The sequence below is a fragment of the Pongo abelii genome, chromosome 2 (assembly GCF_028885655.2).
Source record: "Pongo abelii isolate AG06213 chromosome 2, NHGRI_mPonAbe1-v2.0_pri, whole genome shotgun sequence".
Classification (NCBI taxonomy): domain Eukaryota; kingdom Metazoa; phylum Chordata; class Mammalia; order Primates; family Hominidae; genus Pongo; species Pongo abelii.
In genome coordinates this window covers 154,556,951-154,580,779 of record NC_085928.1, presented here as the reverse complement: position 1 = coordinate 154,580,779, position 23,829 = coordinate 154,556,951, and positions in this window count along the sequence as shown.

Here is a 23,829-nt window from a genome sequence, read left to right as displayed (position 1 = left end):
TTTATAATGGGAAACTCAGGTCTCATAGTAACTTGGTGACCCATCTTTAAGCATTTACTTTTTACTAAACCTTAGTGGCAGGTAATAAGCTGTTTCTCAAAAGAGTAGTTTTCTGCAGAGAATGGTGAGGCTTTGCTCCAAATAGCATCCATATCTGTGACTGGAACTTCAAGCAGCATTAGATCTACAGGGTCACATGGCCCAAGTGGCAGGGCAGCTTGCACAGCAGCCTGGAATTGTTGTAAAGCTTTATCTTGCTCAAAACCTCACTCAAAATTAGCACCTTTTGAGTCACTCAGTAAATGAGCTGAAGTAAAGTACCAAGATATTGCCTCCAAAATCCAAATAGGGCCATGTGGCATTGTGACTCATTTTTTATCATGGGATGGGCCAGATACAGATACATTCTTCACCATGGACGGGTATCTTAGCATTCTCTACACCAATGGACCCTTAGAAATGTCAGTGAGGTAAAAGACCCCTAAATACTTTTCCGATTTATTTCCCACCCACTGATATGTTAATGTCTTACCAATAAGTTTAATCATTGCCACTTCTTGCTCACTAAGACAAATCAGCATAATGTCATTAATATAATGGGCCAGTATAATATCTTGTGGAAAGGTAAGGTGATCAAGGTCCTTGCAAACTAAGTGATGACACAGGACTGGAAAGTTGATATATCCCTGAGGCAAGGAAGTGAAAATGTATTGCTGGCTCTGACAGCTGAAAGCAAACTGCTTCTGGTGTTGCTTATGCACAGAGAAAGAAAAAAATTATATTTGTCAGATCAATAGCTGTATATCAGGTACCAGAGAATGTTTTAATTTGTTCAAGCAATAAAACCACATATAGTACACCAGTTACAATTAAAGTCACCAGGAATGGGTTAAGCTTACAATGATTCACTATCATTCTCCAAGATCCACCTATCTTCCGCGTAGGCCAAATACATTAGTTGAGTGAAATTATGCTGGGAATCACCATCCCTGCATCTGTCAAGTCTTTGATGATGACACTAATCTCTGTAATCTCTCCAGCAATGTGGTATTGTTTTTGCTTACTTTTTTTTTTTTAATACAGATAATTCTAGTGGCTTCCACTTTGTCTTTCCCACCATAGTTGCCCTCACTCCACATTTGTCCTTTCCAAAACTCATTGAAATTTAATTTCCAATGTGACACTACTGAGAGTTGGAACTTTCAAAAAGTGATTGGGATGGCCGGACGCAGTGACTTATGCCTGTAATCCCAGCAACTTGGGAGGCAGAGGCGGGTGGATCACCTGAGGTCAGGAGTTCAAGACCAGCCTGACCAACATGGAGACACCCCATCTCTACTAAAAATACAAAATTAGCTGTTCACAGTGGCACATGCTTGTAATCCCAGATACTCAGGAGGCTGAGGCAGGAGAATCACTGAAACCAGGAGGCGGAGGTTGTGGTGAGCCAAGATCATGCCATTGCACTCCAGCCTAGGCAACAAGAGCGAGACTCCATCTCAAAAAATAAATAAATAAATAAATAAAATTAAAAAGTGATTGGGTCATGAGGGCTTTGCTCTCATGAATGAATTGATCTATCCATAGATTAATGAACTATTGGGTTAATGGATTAGTGAGTTATCTTGGAAGTGAAGCTAGTGGTTTTCTTAAAAGAAAAAGAGAAAACTGAGCTAATACACTCAGCCCCCTCACCATGTGATGCCCTGTGACACCTTGGGACTCTGCCGAGGGTCTCCACCAGCAAGAAGATCCTCACCAAATATGACCATATGAAGGTTAATACTGAGTGATAACTTGATTGTATTGTAGGATACAAAGCATTAATCCTGAGAGTGTTTGTGAGGGTGTTGCCAAAAGAGATTAACATTTGAGTCAGTGGGCTGGGGAAGGCAGATCCACCCTTAATCTTGTGGGCACAATCTAATCAGCTGCCAGTGAATAGAAAGCAGGCAGAAAAATGTGAAAAGGAGAGATGAGCCTAGCCTCCCAGCCTACATCTTTCTCTTATGCTGGATGCTTCCTGCCCTCGAACATTGGACTCCAAGTTTTTCAGTTTTGGAACTCGTACTGGCTCTCCTTGCTTCTCAGCTTGCAGAAAGCCTATTGTGGTACCTTGTGATCATGTAAGTTAATACATAATAAACTCCCCTTTATATATATAGGTATCTATCCTATTAGTTCTGTCCCTTTAAGGGAAACCTGACTAATACGGGCCCCTTGACTTTAGACTTCTCAGCATCTATAATTTTAAAAACAAATGCATTTCCTTTATAAATTAACTAGTTTTAGGTATTCTGTTATAAGCAACAGACAATGGATGTAAATGCCTGTTAAAAGACCATAGGTCCCTTTGGATAAAGCTGAAAGAAATATTACCAGTATACTTTTTTGGCAGTGTACTTGGGGCCTTCCTCAAGGGGAACTGGCCACCCCTTCATTCAAAATGTTCTGAGGTCTGTAAACTATTTCAAGTCTAGGAATTGAGGGGTCATGACTCTTGTGTTTTGCTTTCCGTCGTTGTTGTTTTTATTGAGGTTAGACTATTGTTCACTTGACTTACAACTATTCTGCTTATATGGGCCAATTATCTGGTAGGCTTCTTATCTATTTTATTTCCAGAAACCCTGATCAAGGAGTCAGTTCCATAAGTCTGCACAAGTCAGAGTATTCTGATTGCTGCTTCGACTCTTTTGCTCATTACAGTGATTACAGCCAACTCGCTTTTGGTAGTTGAGTGTCACAACTTGACCCCTGCCATGCCAAGATCCAAGTATTCCCATTGAACTCAAGTTTATGCATTCAGTAAATGCAGTTGCAGCTGTATGATCTGGCCTACAAAAAGGATGCCAGACCTCCCTGTGTAAATATATCATAGTATTGATGAAAGATATATCTTTACAGCTCTTTCAGTATAAGTAAATATGCATTAAATGAAAAATCCACTCTGACTTTTCAACATCCCTAAGCCTTGAATCCTTTCCTTTACATTACGCTAAGGCAGGGCTGACATTTCCAATATGCTCACTATAGGCTTCCTTGTTGGTCCGTATTTCAGCCAACCAAACAACCAGACTGTTAGAGCTCTTTCTAACTTCCTGTGATGCAACATTAAATTCAGAATCTCTGCTTGGTAGACCCAAATTAATACACTTACCTGATCCAATTTTATGTTCCTTCCACTATTATCCCACATCCTTAATCTTTATTTCCACACATATTTCCTGGATTTCTATTTGTATAAATTAGAAAACAAAGTAGTTTTTTTTTTGGAGTGTAGCAAAATTCCTTATGGGTCATACTTTGTGCCTCACCTTTAGGACCCTAATTAGATTTGAATCTAGATAGGTGTATAGAAGCAAAGTACGGTAGTGGGAGTGGATCCAGAGAAGACTCAGCATTGTCATTCATGGCAACTATCTCAATGGAAATAATTACACAGTTTCTTCAGGCACAGTTAATTCCACAGTTAGGGATGGAAAGACTGCTGTCATTGGGAGTGGAGAATCTGTTCCTCTGGGGTTGTAGAAGTCACTCACATTGGGAATAGGGGCGTCTCTACCACTAACAAAAAAGACCCATCAGAATGTAGGGGTTCAAGGTCTCCAGCTTCATCAGAGTCTTCACACACATCTCTTTTCCCACTTTCAGGACCCCATTGCTTCCCAATCAACACCCTCACTTTAACCTCTAGAACTGCTCTTGATACCAAAATTTATACTAATTAAAGTTATCCAAAGAAACAAAATTAATAGAACATATATATATGCTCTATATGTTCTGTTATAATATTCTAAGATAACACTTATATTCTATTATTTTTATTGATATTATATTTATACACACAGAGAGAGAGAGAGAGAGAGAGAGATTATAAGAAATTGGCTCATGCAGTTATAGAGTCTGAGACATCCTGAATCCTGTAATTGTCAAGCTGTAGGCCCCAGAGAGCTGATGACGTGGTCCTAGCCTGGGATCAAAGGCCTGAAAACCAGGAAAGCTGATGGTGTAAGTTCCAGTCTGAGGGCAGAAGACTTGTGTCCTAGCTCAAGTAGTCAGGCTGGGGAAGTTCCCTCTTATTCAGCCTTTTTGTTTTATTAAGGTCTACAGTTGATTAGATGAGACCTGTCCACATAAAGAGGCCATCCCATCTCCTTTACACAGTCTTCTGATTCAAATGTTAATCTCATTCAGAAACACTCTCAAAGACATATTCAGAATAATCTTTCAGCAAAAGTCTGGGTACCTCACGGCCCAGTAGAATTAACATATAAAATTAACCATCAATTCCTTAATTCTCTAAATTAAGATTCATGGAGTCTTTCATTTTAGACCTCTTTGTTCTCAAGGAGCATGAAGGTATGAAGATTTTATCCTCAGTCATTTGTCAAATGTTGCCAGCCAATAATTCAGTCTTTTTCTTTTGTTTTAAATTACACTTTAAGTTTTAGGGTACATGTGCACAATGTGCAGGTTAGTTACATATGTACCTAATGTTAAATGATGAGTTAATGGGTGCAGCACACCAACATAGCACATGTATACATAATTCAGTCTTTTTCAATAAAAACTCTCATTAACATTGTCCAACCTCCTGAATCTCCTAACTCCACAGCTTCTCTGCATCATAAAACACGTGATTCACACATTCAGGTATTCTACATTTTCTCTTTCCATTAGTAGAGTAGTAGAATACAATGTTTCAACAATAATCCAAGACACAAATCAGAGAAAACAAAATATGCACAGAGTATCCAAATTCTTTGTTTTACTCCAGATGGTTAAAATGTAACAATTTGTGATCAGAAGATAGCTTTTGGAATTTACAATAATGCCAACCACCCACCTTCATTAAAAAAAAAAACACACATAAAGATAATTGCTATTTCCAAAACCTATAAAAATTGCCATTTCTATCAGCCATACAAAATTAACATAAAATCTAAACAAGAATAGAATGTTCATTTATAAATGCAGCCTAAGCCCCTCCTTTTATCAGAATCCTAATTTTAAAACCTTCTGTATTAGGAGTACTGGAGCATCCACTGAACACAATGTATGGTAGTATCAATCTGACAGATTTACCTTTTATAATCAGTTGGTAGATATACTTAAATTTGTGTAATTAGAAGTAAAATATAAAATGTCTACTCATCATGAAATTTATGTTACATAGTTATTTCTAATTGCATTCCTTTTAAAGATTCTTTTATTTTTTGTTTTGAATTTTCTAAACTTAAGTGTAATTCTTTCTGTAATAAATACACAGTGGTTGTGTTGCTGCTGATCATATGAAGGCTTCTTGAAAGTTGAACAAGAAACCACATATGTACAAGGAAAATGTTCAATTTTAGCATCAGTTGCCTAGTAGAAATAAAAGTGATGGTTTGTTTTATTATAATTGGCTTGAAGACGCTCAAGCTAATAAAGATTCGTGAAATTTTGGTGATCTTGACATCCTCAACTTAATGAAATGAAAACCCTATTCTGACCAATGAATAATGGAACATATTTCACCAACTATGTACAGACATATAGATTCATCTCATTCTATTAAGAAAGTTAGTTTTTGGCCAGGCATAGTGGCTCACGCCTGTAATCCCAACCTTTTTGGGAGGTTGAGGTGGGCAGATGACCTGAGGTCAGGAGTTCAAGACCAGCCTAACCAACATGGTGCAACTGCATCCCTACTAAAAATACAAAAATTGGCTGGGTGTGAGGTCCACCTGTAATCCCAGCTACTCTGGAGGCTGAGGCATGAGAATCCCTTGAACTCAGGAGGCAGAGGTTGCAGTGAGCTGTGACAGGGCCACTGCACTCCAGCCTGGATGACAGAGTGAGATTCTGTCTCAAAAAAAAAAAAAAAAAAAAAAAGGGAGTTTTTAATTCTCAATCAGCATTACCACCATGAAGACTGCTGCCTTTTTAGTAATTAAAATTCCTCTTAATTTTTTCATACAAACTACACAACAAATTTCTTTACTGAGCAGTATTCCTTCGCCTGAAAAATTTATACATTAATTATGAAGTTGTTTTTAGTTCTAGTGATTATTATTTTATGGTTGATATATGCAAACTATAAATTCCATTATAAATTAATCACTTTACAAATTATTTTGCTTTTACATTGAGAATTATTTTTCTTGAATTTTAAAGAACTGTATTCCCATCAAACTATTAAAGAAAATTCAATGCACTATGTCCTTCTGCCAGCGTCTGATATTGTACTGATTTCTACCGTTTTGTAAAGTGCTACATAATTTATATGCCCTGCATAATTAACTAGAGATAGTCTTAAGTTTACTAATTGAAACACTGTAAAATTAGTGACACATTATTCTTGGTTTTAATTATTTGACAGATATTCCTACCTGTGAATTTCAAGCCTCTCAAACCAGATTGAAGAAAAACAAAAAACAAAAAAACTGAGAGAGCAAATATTGAAAACCAAAATAGAATATTTTGCTAAAAGGGAAACAGTTTTCTTCTTTTCTTTCTCTTTCTAAAGTGCTATTATTATTAATTCTCCGTTTGCTTTTAATATGTCAAAGAAATCTGAGGAATGAATATTAAGGTTTGTATTTTTGTCTGCATTACTCATATAGGAAAATCAAAGAGATGAGATGATTTTTAAATATAAACGTACTATAAATGTATTCCATGTTATTTAGCATTCTAGAAAAATTATTTTATTTATCTATTTTTCCTATTGCTAAAATAATATGCGTTGTTCAAAGAATTTTAGAAAACAGTATGTATGTGTCTGTGTGTTTCTCCGTGTGTTTATATATAAACAGAGAGTTGGGTTTTCCCTTGAATGTAGAAAGCTTGAAAAAACATCATGTGCATTCTAGCAATAAGAATAAATAAACTTGAGAATCATAAATTTTCTTAAAGCTCTCTGAGATTTAAGGTTTACAAGAAACCAAGTATCCAAAATATTCAAAAAAGTAGCTCCTCAAAGACAGACTATATATTAGCATTGGCTCACCTGTGACAGAGCACTGACAGAAGAGCAGCCGAGACTATAAAGGCAGGTGAGAATTCAAACCAATTTGGTAACAAATTAATATTAATCAAGTCTGGGCTCCCATCAGAGAATAGATCTCCAGAAATTACAGGCAAAATATGGGAATGTACCCTCTATGTTGTCTTCTTCATGGTCTTTCACTGGGTTTTAAGGAGCAGGATGGTGAAGAGTAAGAGATTGATTAAAGATAGCTCTCCCTGTTTCTGTACCCTTGGAGGAGAGAAGTGGCCACCACTGCAAAAAGGGAAAGAAGCCCTGCTACTCCTTCTTCCCTATAGAACAGGAGTTCCTGATTTTCTGAGAAGTAGAAAATTCCATTACCCCCATGAGCAGGTAAAGATCCATTTTGACTGTGGGAAGAGTGTTTAAAAAAAAAAAATCTTCAACTCTGGGGGAGGAATATTAAACAGTTTAAGGTCCAGGATTCTATTCCAATTGCAGCAGAAGTCTCTTAAGGCTAGGGAAGAGGTAGAAAATATTTTCCCAAACATAAGTCCCGACTAAATTGCAGGAAGAGTTTGGTTGTCATGAGACGAAGGACCAGGATAACTAGAAAATCTCAATCATAAGAGCAGGCACATAAGTTTTGACTAAGATTGAGGCTGGATCAGGACAAGAGAAATCTCTCTTTCCCTTCCACCACCAGGTTAACAAGAATCAAATAATGAGCAACAGCTCTCTACTCCTGGGGGAAGGCAAAAGCTTGGTGAGAGAGCTTCTAAGTGTTGCAGGCACACAGAGAAGGCCCAATGTTGAGAATAAAACAAGGGCATCGAGAAAATCTGTCATCATCCTAAGCACAAGGTAACGTTGCTGGAATAACAAGGAATATTAGATACATTTGAAGTCCCTGGGCGCTGAAAGTAACCAGAGCAACAATGAGATTCAAACTCAAGCCAATTCCTGACTAAATGGATTCAAATCTCTACACTAATCAACTAAAATTGGAAGATATATACCAATTCCAGGAAAACACATTATTTATCTCATTCTGTACTACTCCAGACACAGCACTTGGCATTCAAACAAATAATATGTGACAAACAGGAGAAAAGAACACTCTGAAGAGACAAGGCCATCAACAGAACTATACTTAGAGATGATAAAAATGTTGGGCTTATCACAAAGTGAATTTAAGATAACTTTGATTAGTATGTCAAAGTCTCTTGTGGAAAAGGTAGAAAAGATAAATGAACAGATGTTATGCTCTTGAAAAGAAATTTAGGGAGAAGGTAGAAAGTATTAGAAAGAGTATAGCAGAAATTTTAGCAGAGGGGAAATGAACAATGAAGAATGCTTTGACAGACTCATTAGTAGTCAACACAGAAAAGAATCTGAGAATGTGAAGCCAGATCAATCGAAACTATCCAAGTTTAATCAAAAGGAGAAAGCATACAAAACAGAACATCAATGACCTTTAGGACAATAGCAAATAGTCAAACACACATGTAATTTGAATTCCAGAGTAGAACATAAAGAGAGAATGCAGAGAAGAAATATTTGAGAAGATAATGGTCATGAATTTTTAAAAAAATAATCAAAGACATAAAACAAATCCAAAAAGCTCAGATAATCCTGAGAAGAATAAATATCTGATTCAATATATACACACAGAGACATAGTTGAAAAAACTGAGCTGGACAATTGTAAAAAAATCAAGACAGATTTTATTTTGACTACTGCAGTAGGGCAGAGAGACTTCAATGTGGAACTCATCTCAACTACAAATAAAGCAGGGTCCACTGGGGATTTCTAGCCAACAGGTAGAATGAGGGACTCAACAGATAGAAAATTAATAAGGGGGAAGTGTTTGGATATCAAGTGTGAGAGGAATTCTTGCTAAAGGGGATTGGCAGGATCTTTGTTACACTGGACTCAGAGGAATTATTGCTACTGCTGAGCACAGCAGGCCAAGAATAAGACCTAGTCAAAAAAGAGAGCTCAGAGGAGCCTGACTAAAGTTTGGTTTGTGAGAGACTTCTTGTCGACACACACATGCAACCTTTGACAAATCATAATCCAACTGCTGAAAATCAAAGATAAAGAGAAATACTAAATATACACTACATACAAGAGAACAAACGTAAGAAGAATAATAAGGTAACATAGTTTCTCATCAGAAACGATGCAAGTCAGATGACAATGGAGTGAGAGATTTTGAAAAAGAAAATAAAATACATAGCTATCTAGAGTTTTATAGCCAGCAAAAATATTTTTGTAAAAGATAAGTAAAATTTTTTGAAAAGTGAAGACTAAAACAGGGTGAGAGACTAAGTTGTTAAGAGATGTGTATTTATTTTTTGTTTTTCATTTTTTATTTGGGAAACATAAATCATTTACTTGAGATATTTCTTATTTTATAACACAAGCTTTTAATGCTAAACATTTTCCTTTAAGCACAATCTTAGTTGTAGACCACATATTTTGGTAAGTTGCACTTTCATTTCCATTAAATTGAAAAATATATTTTTTAATTTTTCCTGTAATTTTTTTCTTGATACATGGGTTACCTAGAAGTGTGTTGTTAAATTTCCAATTATTTGAGAATTAGGAACTTCATCAAAAATATATATGAATGGGAAGTAAACCCATGAAAAGATGCTCAATATCAATATCTATTGGGAAAATGCAAATCAATCAATGTGAAAATACCACTATACAGCTTTTAGTTTGGAAAAGTAAAAAAAAAAAAAAAAAAAAAAAGCCAATAATACTAACATCTGACAAAGTTCAGAATAACTAGAGCTCTCATACTTTGCTTGTGGAAAATGCTTCATAATATAACCATTTAGGAAATAAGTTTGGCAGTTTCATATAAAGTTGAAAATTCCCATTTCATGTGACAAAAATTTCCAAAAAAAGTCCAGGACCAGACAGATTCACAGCTGAATTCTACCAGACATTCAAAGAAGAATTGGTACCAATGCTGTTGACACCATTCCACAAGATAAAGAGGGAATCCTCCCTAAATCATTCTATGAAGCCAATATCACCCTAATACCAAAACTACGAAAGGACATAACAAAAAAAGAAAACTACAGACCAATATCCCTGATGAACATAGATGTAAAAATCTTTTACAAAATACTAGCTAACTGAATCCAACAGCATATCAGAAAGATAATCAACAATGATCAGGTGGTTTTCATACCAGGGATGTAGGGATGGTTTAACATATGCAAGTCAATAAATGTGATACACCACACAAACAGAATTTAAAACAAAAATCACATGATCATCTCAATAGACACAGAAAAAGGATTAGACAAAATCCAGCAACACTTTATGATTCAATCCCTCAGCAAATCAGCATACAAGAGACATACTTCAGTGTAATAAAAGCTATAACAATGTAATAACATAAATTATATGACAAACCCACAGCCAACATCATATTGAACAGGGAAAAGTTGAAAGCATTCCATCTGAGAACTGGAAGAAGACAAGGATGCCCACTCTCACTACTTCTAGTCAACATAGTACTGGAAGTCTTAGCCACAGCAATGAGACTAGAGAAAGAAAGAAAGGGCATCCAAATCAGTAAAGAGAAAGCCAAACTGTCACTGTTTGCTGATTATATGATTGTATACCTAGAAAACCCTAAAAGCTGCTCCAAAAAGCTCCTAGTACTGATAAATGAATTCAGAAAAAGTTTCAGGACACAAAGTCAATGTACACAAATCAGTAGCTCTGCTATACAACAAGAGCAACCAAGCTGAGATTCAAGTCAAAAACCACTCATAGATATTTGCCCAAGACAAATGAAAAGTTGTGTTAGCACAAAAACTTGTATGCTAATTCTTATAGCTGTTTTATTCAAATATCAAAAACACTATATACAACCTAAATGTCTTTCCAATGATGATATATAGATACACTGTGAAGCATCTGTACAATTGACTAATACTCAGAAATAAAGGAAATAATTGATACAGATGAAAATGTTGATGAATCTCAAATTTATTACAGTAAGTAGAACACATAATCAAAAGGCTACATACTTTTAATTCATTTACATGACAAATAATTTTATGTATATGATATTCTGCAAAAGACAACTACAGGGACAGAAAAGAAGTGTCATTGGCAGGGAGTGTGGAAGAGGCTGACTAAAACAGAAAATGAGGGAACTTTTTCGGTTATAAATTGTTTTATATCATTAATGTTGTGATAGTTACACAATGATATGCCTTTGTCCAAACTCACAGATGTCTACACTAAAAAGGATGAGTTTTAATGAATGTAAATTATATCTTCATAAGCCTGACTTCAAAAGTAGTTGGCTGGCGCGGTGGCTCATGCCTGTAATCCCAGCACTTTGGAAGGCCAAGGCAGGTGGATCAGGAGATCATGAGTTTAAGACCAGCCTAGCCAAGATGGTGAAACCCTGTCTCTACTAAAAATACAAAAAAATTAGCCGGGCGTAGTGGGCGGCACCTGTAATCCCAGCTACTTGGGAGGCTGAGACAGAGAATTGCTTGAACTCAGGAGGGGGAGTTTGCAGTGATCTGAGATCATGCCATTGCCTCCAGCCTGGGCGTCAGAGCGAGACTCCATCTCAAAAACAAAAAATAAAAATAGTTATCACCTATCAATTCATAGCAGCTTGACAGCCAATATGATTTTATATACATGCAAATGTCACCTAATAGCTACAAATTTATTTGAGCCTTATGTACAATGTATTCTCCAAATTAATATGCAAGCAATAATTTATTTTATTTTAAAAACAACCTTACAAGGAATGTACTACTATTAATGTCATTTTATAGTTGAACAAACTGAGGCCTCAGGAGGTCTCACTCAAGATCCCTGAATCTGTGTACGTCAATGCAAACGTTTAAACACACACAATATACATTATATAAACACAGTTGATTCTTATTATCTGTAGTAAATGTTTTGTAAAGTTGCTACAGACATCAAACTATAAAATACTGAATCGTTACCCCTAGGAGAAATACAGCGTTAGGTTTCTGTAAGTCTCTTGTCATAGCATTTTCATCAACTGATAAATACTTTATTTTATCTGTGTTCCTATTTAAAAATTCCATATGTAAAATGTGGTATATATACACATACAATTGAATATTATTCATCCTTATACAATAAGGAAAGCCTGTCATTTGCAGCAACAAGGATGAACTTGGAGGACACTGTATTAAGTGAAATATGCCAGGAATACAAAGACAATAATGCATGATCTCACATATACGTGAAATCTAAACTGGTCAAACTCTTAGAAGCAGAGTAGATGGGTGGTTGCTAGAAGCTGGGGAATGGAGGAAATAGGCAGATGTTGGTCAAAGTGTACGAAGTTTAAGATGAGTAAGTTCTGTAACATGGTGACTATACTTAATGATGCTGCATTGTAGACTTGAAATTTGCTAAGAGCACAACGATCTTAAAGTTTTCACCATGGAAAAGAAAATAATAGCTGTGAGGTGATGGGTGTAATTAGTTTGATTACAGTAATTATTTCATAGTGTATACATATATCAAAATATCACATTGTACACCTTAAATGTATACATTTTTCATTTATCAATTATGCATCAGTAAAGCTAGAAAAAACCCTTTATTTAATATATTTTATTGATTCATTAATATTGAACTCAGCCCACAGCACTGTAATTCGTGCCTTAATGAAATTTACCTAACACATTTATTTTGTCTTTAAGTCACATTACAGCCTCCTTGCATTTAGAAACACTATACAATATTTTCACACTATATTTGGGGGACATTTTAAACATCGAAATCACCAACCAAAAGCACAAAAATGAGAAAAATATGGCACAGGATTTACAGAGAAAAGGACACTTGCTTGTAATATGATATGGTTTCGCTCTGTGTCCCCAGCCAAATCTCAGGTTGAACAGTAATTTCCAGTGTTGGGGGAGGAACCTGGGGATCATGGAGGCATATTTCCTTCATGCTGTTCTGTGATGGTGAATGAGTTCTCATGAGATCTGATGGTTTAAAAGTGTGCCACTTCACCCCTCAGTCTCTCTCTGTCTCCTCCCACCATGTGAAGAAGGTGCTTGCTTCCTTTGCCTTCCACCATGATTATAAGTCTCCTGAGGCCTCCCAGTCATGAGTCCTGTTAAGCCTGCAGAACTGTGAATTAATTAAACCTCTTTTTTTCATGAACTATCCAGTCTCAGCTACTTCTTTATAGCAGTGTGAGAATGAACTAATACACAGTATAAGACCTATAATAGGAAGTTAGAGCTTCACCTTGATCAAATTCTGCTGGGACAGTTAGGAATTGAGTTAGGCAATTGAGTTGCCTAACTATCCCAGCAGAATTTGATCAAGGTGAAGCTCTAAAGTCAGGCAAATCAAATTTTTTCACTGTTCTGCACATATGCATGTTGATGAAATATCAAGAAAGCACTGAGAATATTCATTTTAGGATTATGAATAAATTTTAGCAAGTAGCCAAATTTGCATACAAGTAATCTAGTAATAATGAAAATAGACAGTCTGTGTTTGTGTATGGAGGAGAGGTGATATGTGAATGTATGTTGATATATAAATAAATATACACATATGCATATGTGTATTTATTGCATATATATAATGTTTATGCAAGGTTATATTTTAATTTAATTCATTATTATATCATGAGTATTTTCATTTCCAAAATTATTTAAAAGCATGCTTTGAAATTCCTGTATTTAGTATATGACAATAGTATATTTTATATCAATTCATTAATCAGATATTTTCAAATACTAAGAACATTTTAAGTGTTTTGATATTTTAATTATTTCAATAAACAATTCCCACTTTTTTTCTTAACTATTCTATCCTAGCCATGGATATTTTTCTGTTGTGTTTACTGTTATACTCTTTACTAGAACCATTCCTAGAACATAGTAGATACTCAACCAATATTTGAATGGAAAAATGCACACAGCTAAACCCCTTTTGGGGTGAGGTAATCTGAATCCAGACTCATACTCTCAGAAAAAAAAAAGTTATTCAATACTTGCAGGACATGTACTAGTCTTGAGTTTTAAATAAAGAGAATTCCACAGTTAAAATAAATATTTAAGTTTATCATCTATCTCAAAGCATATTCACCTATATTAGAACAAAGTTTGTCACAAAAGTCCATTTTCAAAAACAAGAAAATATTTTGTGACTGTGCCCATATGTAAGTATTAACACATCTGCATTGATATTAAAAATTTAAAGCCCTATTTAACTGCTTTTTACTATTTTCCAGAAAAATATGGTCTCACCTCAAGGCTAGTTAGCAATTACTAGAAAACACAAATGAAGCTTATAGCCTATGGATGAGAAACTTATTGTTTTCCTTCCTTTTATTCTTTTTAAACAAAATACAAATAAGATGTAAAGGAGGCTGAGGAAGGGCTTGAAACCTAATTGCTAATTCCCTGAAAGAAGGCAACTCTGGGTTGTAAGTAAACGGCAGACATCACAAATGATTATTCCTGAATTCAAAGACTTAAATAGGTTTCCCAAGTGGTTCCAGATTAGAGTTGCTTGTTTACAGTTTTCAAATTATTTTATTAATTTGATTCTTGATTTGGCAAGTAAAGCAAAATAAATATTATTAGTCCCAGCAGCCTCACCTGCTTCTCAAGGAAGTGCTCCTTTATTTATATCTGAAGTGACACCTGCCCACCTTCCCAGTTTGTCAGACTCCTATATTTAGTAATGATTTTTACTTAATATTTTAGTTAATTATTTGTTGGCATTGTTTCTGTCTAAAAGTTACTTTTAATGTTTCTAGTTTGCACCCTCCTTTTCTATCATGTTAGGTAATTTACAGAGGGAAACCATCAAACTTTTGCTAGATAAATAAATTGTATATTATTCCTTGTATTTATGTATCTATAAACACAAAGATAAAAAACACACATACATATGTATGTGGTATGATTAGGCTTTGTGTCCCCACCCAAATCTCATCTTGAATTGTAATTCCCAGGTGTTGAGGGAGCGACTGGTTGGGAGGTGATTGGATCATGGGGGCAGTTTCCCCTATGCTGTTCTTGTGATAGTGAGTGAGATCTTACTAGATATGATAGTTTTATAAGGCAGTTTTCCCTGCTCTTTCTTACTCTCTCTCACCTGCCACCATGTAAATGTGCCTGCTTCCCCTTTCACCATGATTGTAAGTTTCCTGAGGCCTCCACAGCCATGCAGAATGGTGAGTGAATTAAACCTCTTTCTTGATAAATTACCCAGTCTTGGGTAGTACCTTTATAGCAGTGTGAGAATGGACCAATACAGCATGCATATATTCTGAATGATACAAATATCTTCCCAATCCTTGTCTTCAACCATGATATTTCAAAATTATCAATGTCATTTCTCTGTTAGGACAGAACCAGTAGTAAAGCCATGAAAATATATGAGCATTAGCAGTATGGAGATATGATAATGTCAATATCTCCAAAACCACATACCAAACATATCCGAGCATTACGTTAATAGGTAAAATGAATAAATATAAAGTATAGGAATGCATGGTTTTCATTATATCACATGGACAAATATAGAGGGATTTTGTTTATTACGTATATTTTTCTCAGAGTAATAGTTTTCTCTGTAAGATTATGAAAGCAATTTTAATGCTTGAAATGAAACCATTAGAATAACAAAGTCAATATGGTTTATGTTATTTGTAAGCTACTTGAATTTGTAATTTACCATAATTTTCTAACAATACATTGCATTCAGTATACATCAAATTCTGCTCTGAGAATATGGGTTGCAAAGTAACATTTTTTGTATTTATATACTTGAAAGAGGAATAAATATATTTTTCTATGAAAATATTTCTTTCTGAAACAATTGAAAATAATATCTAACATATATGAAGTTATATAGAGTTTAATGTCAGTATCACGACATAATCTATTTCTTATCTAGAAACTGTTTTAGCCAGATATATAAGAATATATTGCTATATAAATACTACATATTCTTATACTGTACATGGCAGTATAAATATAATTACTTGAACTTCAGATTTAAAAAAAAATAAATCTGACCAGGTGAACCAGAAAGAATTACTAAATGCATTTTTCAAGTAAGAAAAATGTCCCTAATGAGCAAGCCAGCTTGCACTCAACAACCTATTAGAAAGGGAAGTTTTCACATGGGTGGAACCTGCTATTACTTTTCCCTCTCAAAGGCTTTATTCTATGAATGCCAAATTACTAAGGAAGTAGATCAATATGGTCACGAATATTTGACTGAAACAATCGAATACAGCGTTTCATATTGATAGGACGAATGGTCTGTGTTTTGCTCTTGGAAAAATACAAATCTTTGCTGCTGCCTTAAACAATTTCCTGAGTTCCAACCTATATATCTCAACCTCTAGAAACACAACAGAAAGGATTACTTATCAGGCTCAAAGAGTCCACATTGAACTGACTGCAATTCAGCTTGGAATTTGTTTAAATATTTTGAGTATTTTCCTTCACCTTCCATAATTATTATTATGAGAAAAATTGTTCAGCCATTCAGTTGGACTCTCTGATCTGCATAGAAAATAGTAAAAGAAACATCATGCTTACAGCTGTCTACTATACTGAGCACAATAATGTGCTTTGTGACCTTGACTCAAAGTAGTTTCCATGGTTAGTGAGGTAGAGTGAAACAAAAAGAGAATGGAAGGTGAAGAAATGGATTTAACATGTGCAGAAAACTTCAGTGATTTTATTTATGAGTATAAAGAATAGATAAAAGAGGATAACGGCTGAAGATTTTTTGGTTTGGTTTGTTTTGTTTTAAGCTTTCAGGACATCAGAGCAGGTCTGTGTGCTTATGGGGATAACATGAAAGAAAGAGAAAAGGAAACATAAGAATTCATCTGGCTGGTAGCTCACGCCTGTAATCCCAGCACTTTGGGAGGCCAAGGTGGGTGAATCACCTGAAGTCAGGTGTTCAAGGCCAGCCCGGCCAACAGGGCGAAACCTCGTCTCTACTAAAAATACCAACATTAGTGAGGCGTGGTGGCATGCACCGTAATCCCAGCTACTTGGGAGGCTGACACATGAGAATCGCTTGAACCCAGGAGGTGGAGGTTGCAATGAGCCGAGATTGAGCACTCCAGCCTGAGCAAGAGAGTGAGACTCTAAGGAAAAAAAAAAAAAAAAAAAAAGAATTCAACCAAACAAATTGCGGAAGAAAGTGGTCACTGTTTATTCTATTCCATTAAATAGTATAAAAAAAGTGTTAATAGGGCATACACATTTCAGATGACATTTTGTTAAAAACAAAACCGAAGTAATGTAAACCATTTATAATTTGAAGAAACACTACCATATAGCTATACCAGTATTAAACTAAGAACAAAAAAATTGTGATTTTATCTTGACATTTTAAATTATATTTTCATAGTTTCAAAATGAAAATAATGCAATGACTAAAATATTAATATTAATATATTTAATAAATATTTATTATCAAATAAATAGATTTAATTAATTTGTTATATTATATTTAGTATGCATATATTCCTCTAAATAAAAATTAGATAGAGAGTTAACATTATTAGTACTTGAAGAGCTCTGACATTATACTGTTGAAGCTTTGGTAGGATAAACATTCTGGTGAAAAGCAGACTTTCAGGTAGATGCCTATAGACACAAAGAGATTAGAAAGCTATTAAAATGTATGTACAATTCAAAATTTCTTCCTGAAGTACCTTCTACCAATGGTAGTATGAATCTAATTGACCAAACTATTATGCCTCTTTAGATTGCAATATTAGCATGGGTGATGAGTGCATCCAATTAGCAAAGGACATTTTGAAAAGAAAGTTGGTCTTATCTTGAACACTGGTGATTTAAGACGTTTCAATTGAAATGATGAATAAGAAATTTTACAGCTTAGATTTGCTCTAGAAGTATGCTGGACGAAAATTATCATGTTTATTTTCATGAATTACTGTATACAATCCAGGCTTTTTGAGCAAAGAGCAAAAGCTAAGGCATGATTGAATGGCAAATATGCCTTGGAAGTTAGTGATAGTGAATTATTCTGGAAAGTTTTGGTGACTTTTCTCCCTCAGAGCAATTTGTTCACATTCCAGAATTGTGAAGCTTAAAGAGATTCTCCTCCCCATCCTTTTCCCATCTCTGATCATTAGTTTCTATTCCAGAGCAAAGATCTCCCAGTCTCTCTCATTCATTCACTCACTCATTCATTCTCTCTCTCTCCCCGCCCCACCCCGTACCCCTTTCTCCATCTCTCCTCAAAAAGGAAAAGGGGCAGATACCAATACAATATCTGACTCTGAGTCTCTTCATTTCAGTATTGCTTTATTTAGTGTGTTGCAACTTCATTGCACATGCAAGGTAACATGAGACCCTCATACTCTATGAGGATTGGGGTTCAGGGAACTGACACTAAGATGCTCTGTGAATAATAAACCACCTGTCCTCTGATCCAGAGACCTGGTGTTCCCTGTTGGATTATGAATTGCAATGAACAATTAGTGGTTAGTTGGAAAAAGATGTCAGAGTAAGGGGCTCAAAACTGTGGCCATCTACTTTTGCTTAATGAGGATCTTTTCTCCAAAAGAAAACATCGTTACATAAACATTCCACCAATATTTTTATATTTTTAACTGATTTCCCATTTTTTGTATGATTGTATGAAATATTTTTCCACCATTGAGCTACCTAATACCCATCACCTAATACTCATCTAGCTTAAATGCTATTATGTACTCTATTAATTTATTTCCAGGGCTGGAAATTATGTGAATGTATAGTCTCGTGTGATTTTGGTCTGAAACTGAAAAAAGTAAATGCCTCTGATAGCTTTCCTTGGGTTTTGCATAGATTATTATATATTGTATTTCCTTATCTATTTAGAATTTTCTTTCTCTAAATGTTTCTTTTACTTCTTTGTTTCTAGGTTTGAAAACACTTACTACTGAGTCCTATATCATTTTTTATATCTTTATGTTTTACTAAACAAATTTATTTCTATAGTCCCTAATTTTGCCACATTTTTGACAACAGTATTGACAAAACTGTCTTTAATACAGTTATAACTGCTCAGATGAAATTAGTATTTAGTTAGTGAACATCTATATAAATATATAGACTATCTATCTATATATATATATACATAGCACAGAATTTGGTATTTCAACTTATTATGTTTTAAGATAAATTAATAATATTAGGCTTGTACCAAACTATAGTAATATATATTTCACAATTACAAGAAAATTGAGCTATTTAATTATTTCAAGTAGGTAAAATTATCTTTACAGCAGCAATATTCATTTTAAATATTTATATTTATAAATGAACCACTTGCTATTTCACTTTTTAAAATCAATTACAAGATTTTAAAACTTGTTAGCACAATCCTCTCATATTACTGGTTTCTTAAATCTTGGTAGAATTTTAAAAATTGAAGATACTATTTTCAGTATTATATTTACAAATTCTGTTACTATCTGTGTCAGCAAAAATTTTTTAAAAATCTAAAGAAATCTGATTGTTTCTAAATATGCCATGTCTTAATATTATCTATAGCCCTTTAATAAGAAATATGAAACTTTGCCACAAATGAGTAGATACATTTCATATTACATTTTCTGAATTATTTGGTCTTACCACCTTGCATTCATCATATGAGTCCACACTTGGGGCAAAAAAGCTTAGAATGTCACTAAGAGTACAAATAATGAGTCTGCAAATCTAACCTCTGGACTCAACATTACAAATACAATAGAGGTAAATTACATAATTGTATTCATGAAATACAGGAAGGAAGACAAAGAAGACAAGTAAGATAGAATATTGTATTGTAAACAGGGCGGACCATGTTGTATTAGTCTATTCTCACACTGCTATAAAGAACTGCCCAAGACTGGGTAATTTGTAAATAAAACAGGTTTAATTGATTCAGTTCTGCATGGCTGAGGAGGCCTCAGGAAACTTAAAATCATGGTGGAAGGGGAAGCAGGCATGTCTTACATGGCAGCAGGCAAAAGAGAGCATGTGAAGGGGGAACTGTCAAATACTTATAAAACCAACAGATCTTCTGAGAACTCCCTCACCATCATGAGAACAGCATGGGGGAAACCACCCCCATGATCCAGTCACCTCCCACCTGGGAGCTCCCTTGACATGTGGGCGTTATGGCGATTACAGTCTGAGATGAGATTTGGGTGGGGACACAGAGCCAAACAATATCACATGTGTTGGGATTTAGGTTTCCATGGATGTAAACATTAATCTCACCCATAAAGAAATCAGTTTATTTTCATCCCAAAATATCACACTTCTTTGTACTTTGGCATCCATATGTCACAACATGAAAGATATTGTATTTAAATGAAAAAAAGTAAGATAACAACCACTTCAGTTACAGAGTTTGAGAAGCAGCAGGCTACTTTGCACCAAGTTTGAGATCCAAGCTCTGGTCATTCTGATCAAAGTACAGTCATTATATATGGACTCAAGTAATTAGTGTGAAAGACAATTAAATAACTATTATAATTCAAATCTCCTTCAAAATGTTTATTATTAAAAGAGAAAAAGTTTGCCTTTGTCATTAAAAAACTATTTAAGAACATTTACACATATTAACTCATTTTATTCTTCTTTTCCCTTATTGTTTTGTAGAACTGATACCATTACTTGTGTTATACGAATCAAGATTGGTGAGAATATTTCAGAATCATTAGTGATGGGACTGGAGCCATCACTATATCTCTTCTAGTATCTTTAAATTACTAAACCAGCCTGAACATTTAGAGACAGAGTCTGTTAAACCTTACATTCAAGCCAAGTCCTACATTTCAAGCTAAGAGTCTGCTTGAAAAGAATTTGTACAGGTTTGTTTCAGGGTATCAGGTTTGTTCCAGGATATATAGCTCTATGATGATGATTCCTACTCCTGCCTCGTCTACTTCCTCTTTTTCAGCCCTCCTTTCAGATACCACATTTACTTTTACCTTAAAACTTCTAATAACAGCAAACTAGAAGTAATGCAAAAGTTTTGATGCAGTAAGTAGCAAGGGAACAAATAAGGTTGTTGTGCTATGTTATAAAGAACAAAGAATAAAGACGAGGACATAGGATGAATCGGATACATACATATGGACTTATGTCCTGCGGTTAAGCAGTGCTTTATTGTGTATTATGGTTAAAGGTTAAAAGTATAAGCATTAAAGCAAGTGAGGCGTGAGGCTGCTCAGGATGATCATATCAGTATACATCAAAAGAGCTTACCTGGAGGTGAGAAGGACGAACTAATCATTAAATGGAAACTCCAAATCAGAATTTAAGTTTATCCTCTTTCTCTAATGTCACATAAGGGCAATGGGCCAGATACTAATGTTGGCAATTCAAATATTTTTAAATAAACTTTCTTCTGTTGATTTTCTTCTCTATTAGGATGGACTGTTGTATCTACAGTGTCAACTGAAGACAATATTTTACATTCTTGGCCCTTCTATACTAATACATCTGCTTTAAGTGATACCTGCGATCCAGTTTGCTTTCTTTTTTTAGGGAAATCATATTATTCAGTTATTTGAAACTGTGAATTTATTTTCTCCAGAGATACAGTATTCAGGCTGTTACTTTATATTGGAAGAGGGCTAAAGGATTTATTCTCTGACTTTAAGTAGAGGAGAAGTTATGAGTTGGAGTGATGAGAGCCCCAGGCATCATGGAATCACTAGACAGCACTCCAGTTTGCTGATTCTTCTCCGGTCAGGATCTCAGCCTTAAAAACAGTATGTAACAGTCTGTAGCAGCTTCATAAATGTTAAACCCTATCTGGCAATTAACAAGTCCTGGTAGGAAGGGCGATTTGAGAAAGGGGAATTACTACTGAAGGACTTCAGCTTCTCTCACATGAGGATATTGAGCTACCCTGAGGTTTGTTTATGGACTTCAGTATCAAGAAATGGCCCGGGCTGTTGACGTGATATTGTAATCTGAAGTTACAAGTGACAATGGTCTCAAGGCAACAGAGTAAAAGAAAATGTTCCTTTAAAGAAAGGTTCCTTCAGTCTATCAAGCTTAGCCTGTTGAGAGATCAAGGCAGTCCTCAGTCACCTTAAGGTTTTCTAGTATTTGTATCTTCTTATTGTTGTTAATTTGGGGAACATGAGCTAACAGCAATTTCAAGGGCAATGTCTTGGACCTTGACATTTCCCAGGGGTGTACGATTTTTTTCAACGACTTGCCTGAGGCCGTGGCAGTGGATAAAGATTTGTGATAGCCCCAGAAACTAAAATCAACTTAATCTCTTTAAAATTCTTTGTGAGCAAAGATTACTCACCAGAATTCCAAAATTGTAAACCTGGAAAGGAAGCAATGATACAGTCCCTTAAACCTCCCATTTTCAGAATGAGGAAACCGAAGGTTGAAAAGGTCACATTACTGATTTATTAGTAGAAGCAGAACCATAACCTAATTTTTGAGCTATAGTCAAGTATTTTATTTTCAAATCTGCTCTATAACTTAACTTCCTCATGGAATCAACTTTCTGATAAGTGTTTATGAAATTAAGAAGTAGTTTATAATCAAAATGTATGTTCTTATATCAAGAACATAATCATGTCACCCTCTTCTCTGTAGGAAGACAATATAATCTCTTACATTTCTCAAAGCTTAGTACAATTTGGTAATATGGATGGATAAGCAAAGGCTAATACCAAATAATCTAATGCCATATCAATAAGGGAATCATTTTCAGAAAAAACTTTTGTTTAATTTTTAATGTTTGTGTGATTTTTCTTTCTTAACTCTGTAAAAAGTACTTGTCATTACAAAAAAGATAAATAATAAGTAATATGAGGAAAATACCTTGAATTTAATATCAATAGACATATACACACTTTTTAGACAAAATACAACTACCTTTATAAGTGACAGGCTCAAAATCTTATGGTTCTAAAGAGAATGTGTTATTTCTAATTTTGCAATTTCTCAATTCCTAATTTCTGGAATCATCTTGGAACTTAAATAGCTATAGAATTTCAGACTCTTTGAGAATTTAGATTCATACTCATGTAACCATATGTGACAAAATCTGCTAGTTGCATAATAATTATCCATTCATTCCTTTTCCTTTGGAAAGACCCTATTAATCAGCATGGCCCATTACTGCTTAGAATAAAAGTTTCATTTTCTGCTCCCATTGCAGTCAAGTGTCTATTTTAGATAGGTCAATGAAAATGAGATTTAAGAGAGATTATTTCTTCATTCATCAAATATGTGAGCCACCCAGTCCTAGAATCCAATTTTGATGCTTGTCGTCTGGGTCCAAGATGATACTAATTACCAAAATACTTCTTGCAGGAAGAAGCAGATGGTGCACTCAAGGGGATAATTTTTTTAATGTAATGAATGGAACAAAAGAATTACTGCAGAAGTGAGGTCAAGGTGAAAGGAACCAAAGAGGACATGATGAAGCACCCAGAGCCAGCAAGAATAGAAAGTCATTACCTCTCCTTTGCTCGACATGACAAATAAAAAAAAAAGACAGATAATACCAGAACCTGATAAGAAGCAAGAGCTACTATCACAGCAGAAGGGTCACTCAACAACATCTGAAATTATAAGGAGCAGGATATAGCTACTGCCAAGACCTAGCAGGAAGATAAAAGGGGAGAATACTTGGGCTACTTTTTCCATTCAAACAACAATTTCACAGCTACTGCCAAGGCCTAGCAGGAAGATAAAAGGGGAAAATACTCTGGCTACTTTTTCCATTCAGACAGCAATCTCCCTCCTCCTCTCCCTCCTCTGTCTAGAAATCCCCAG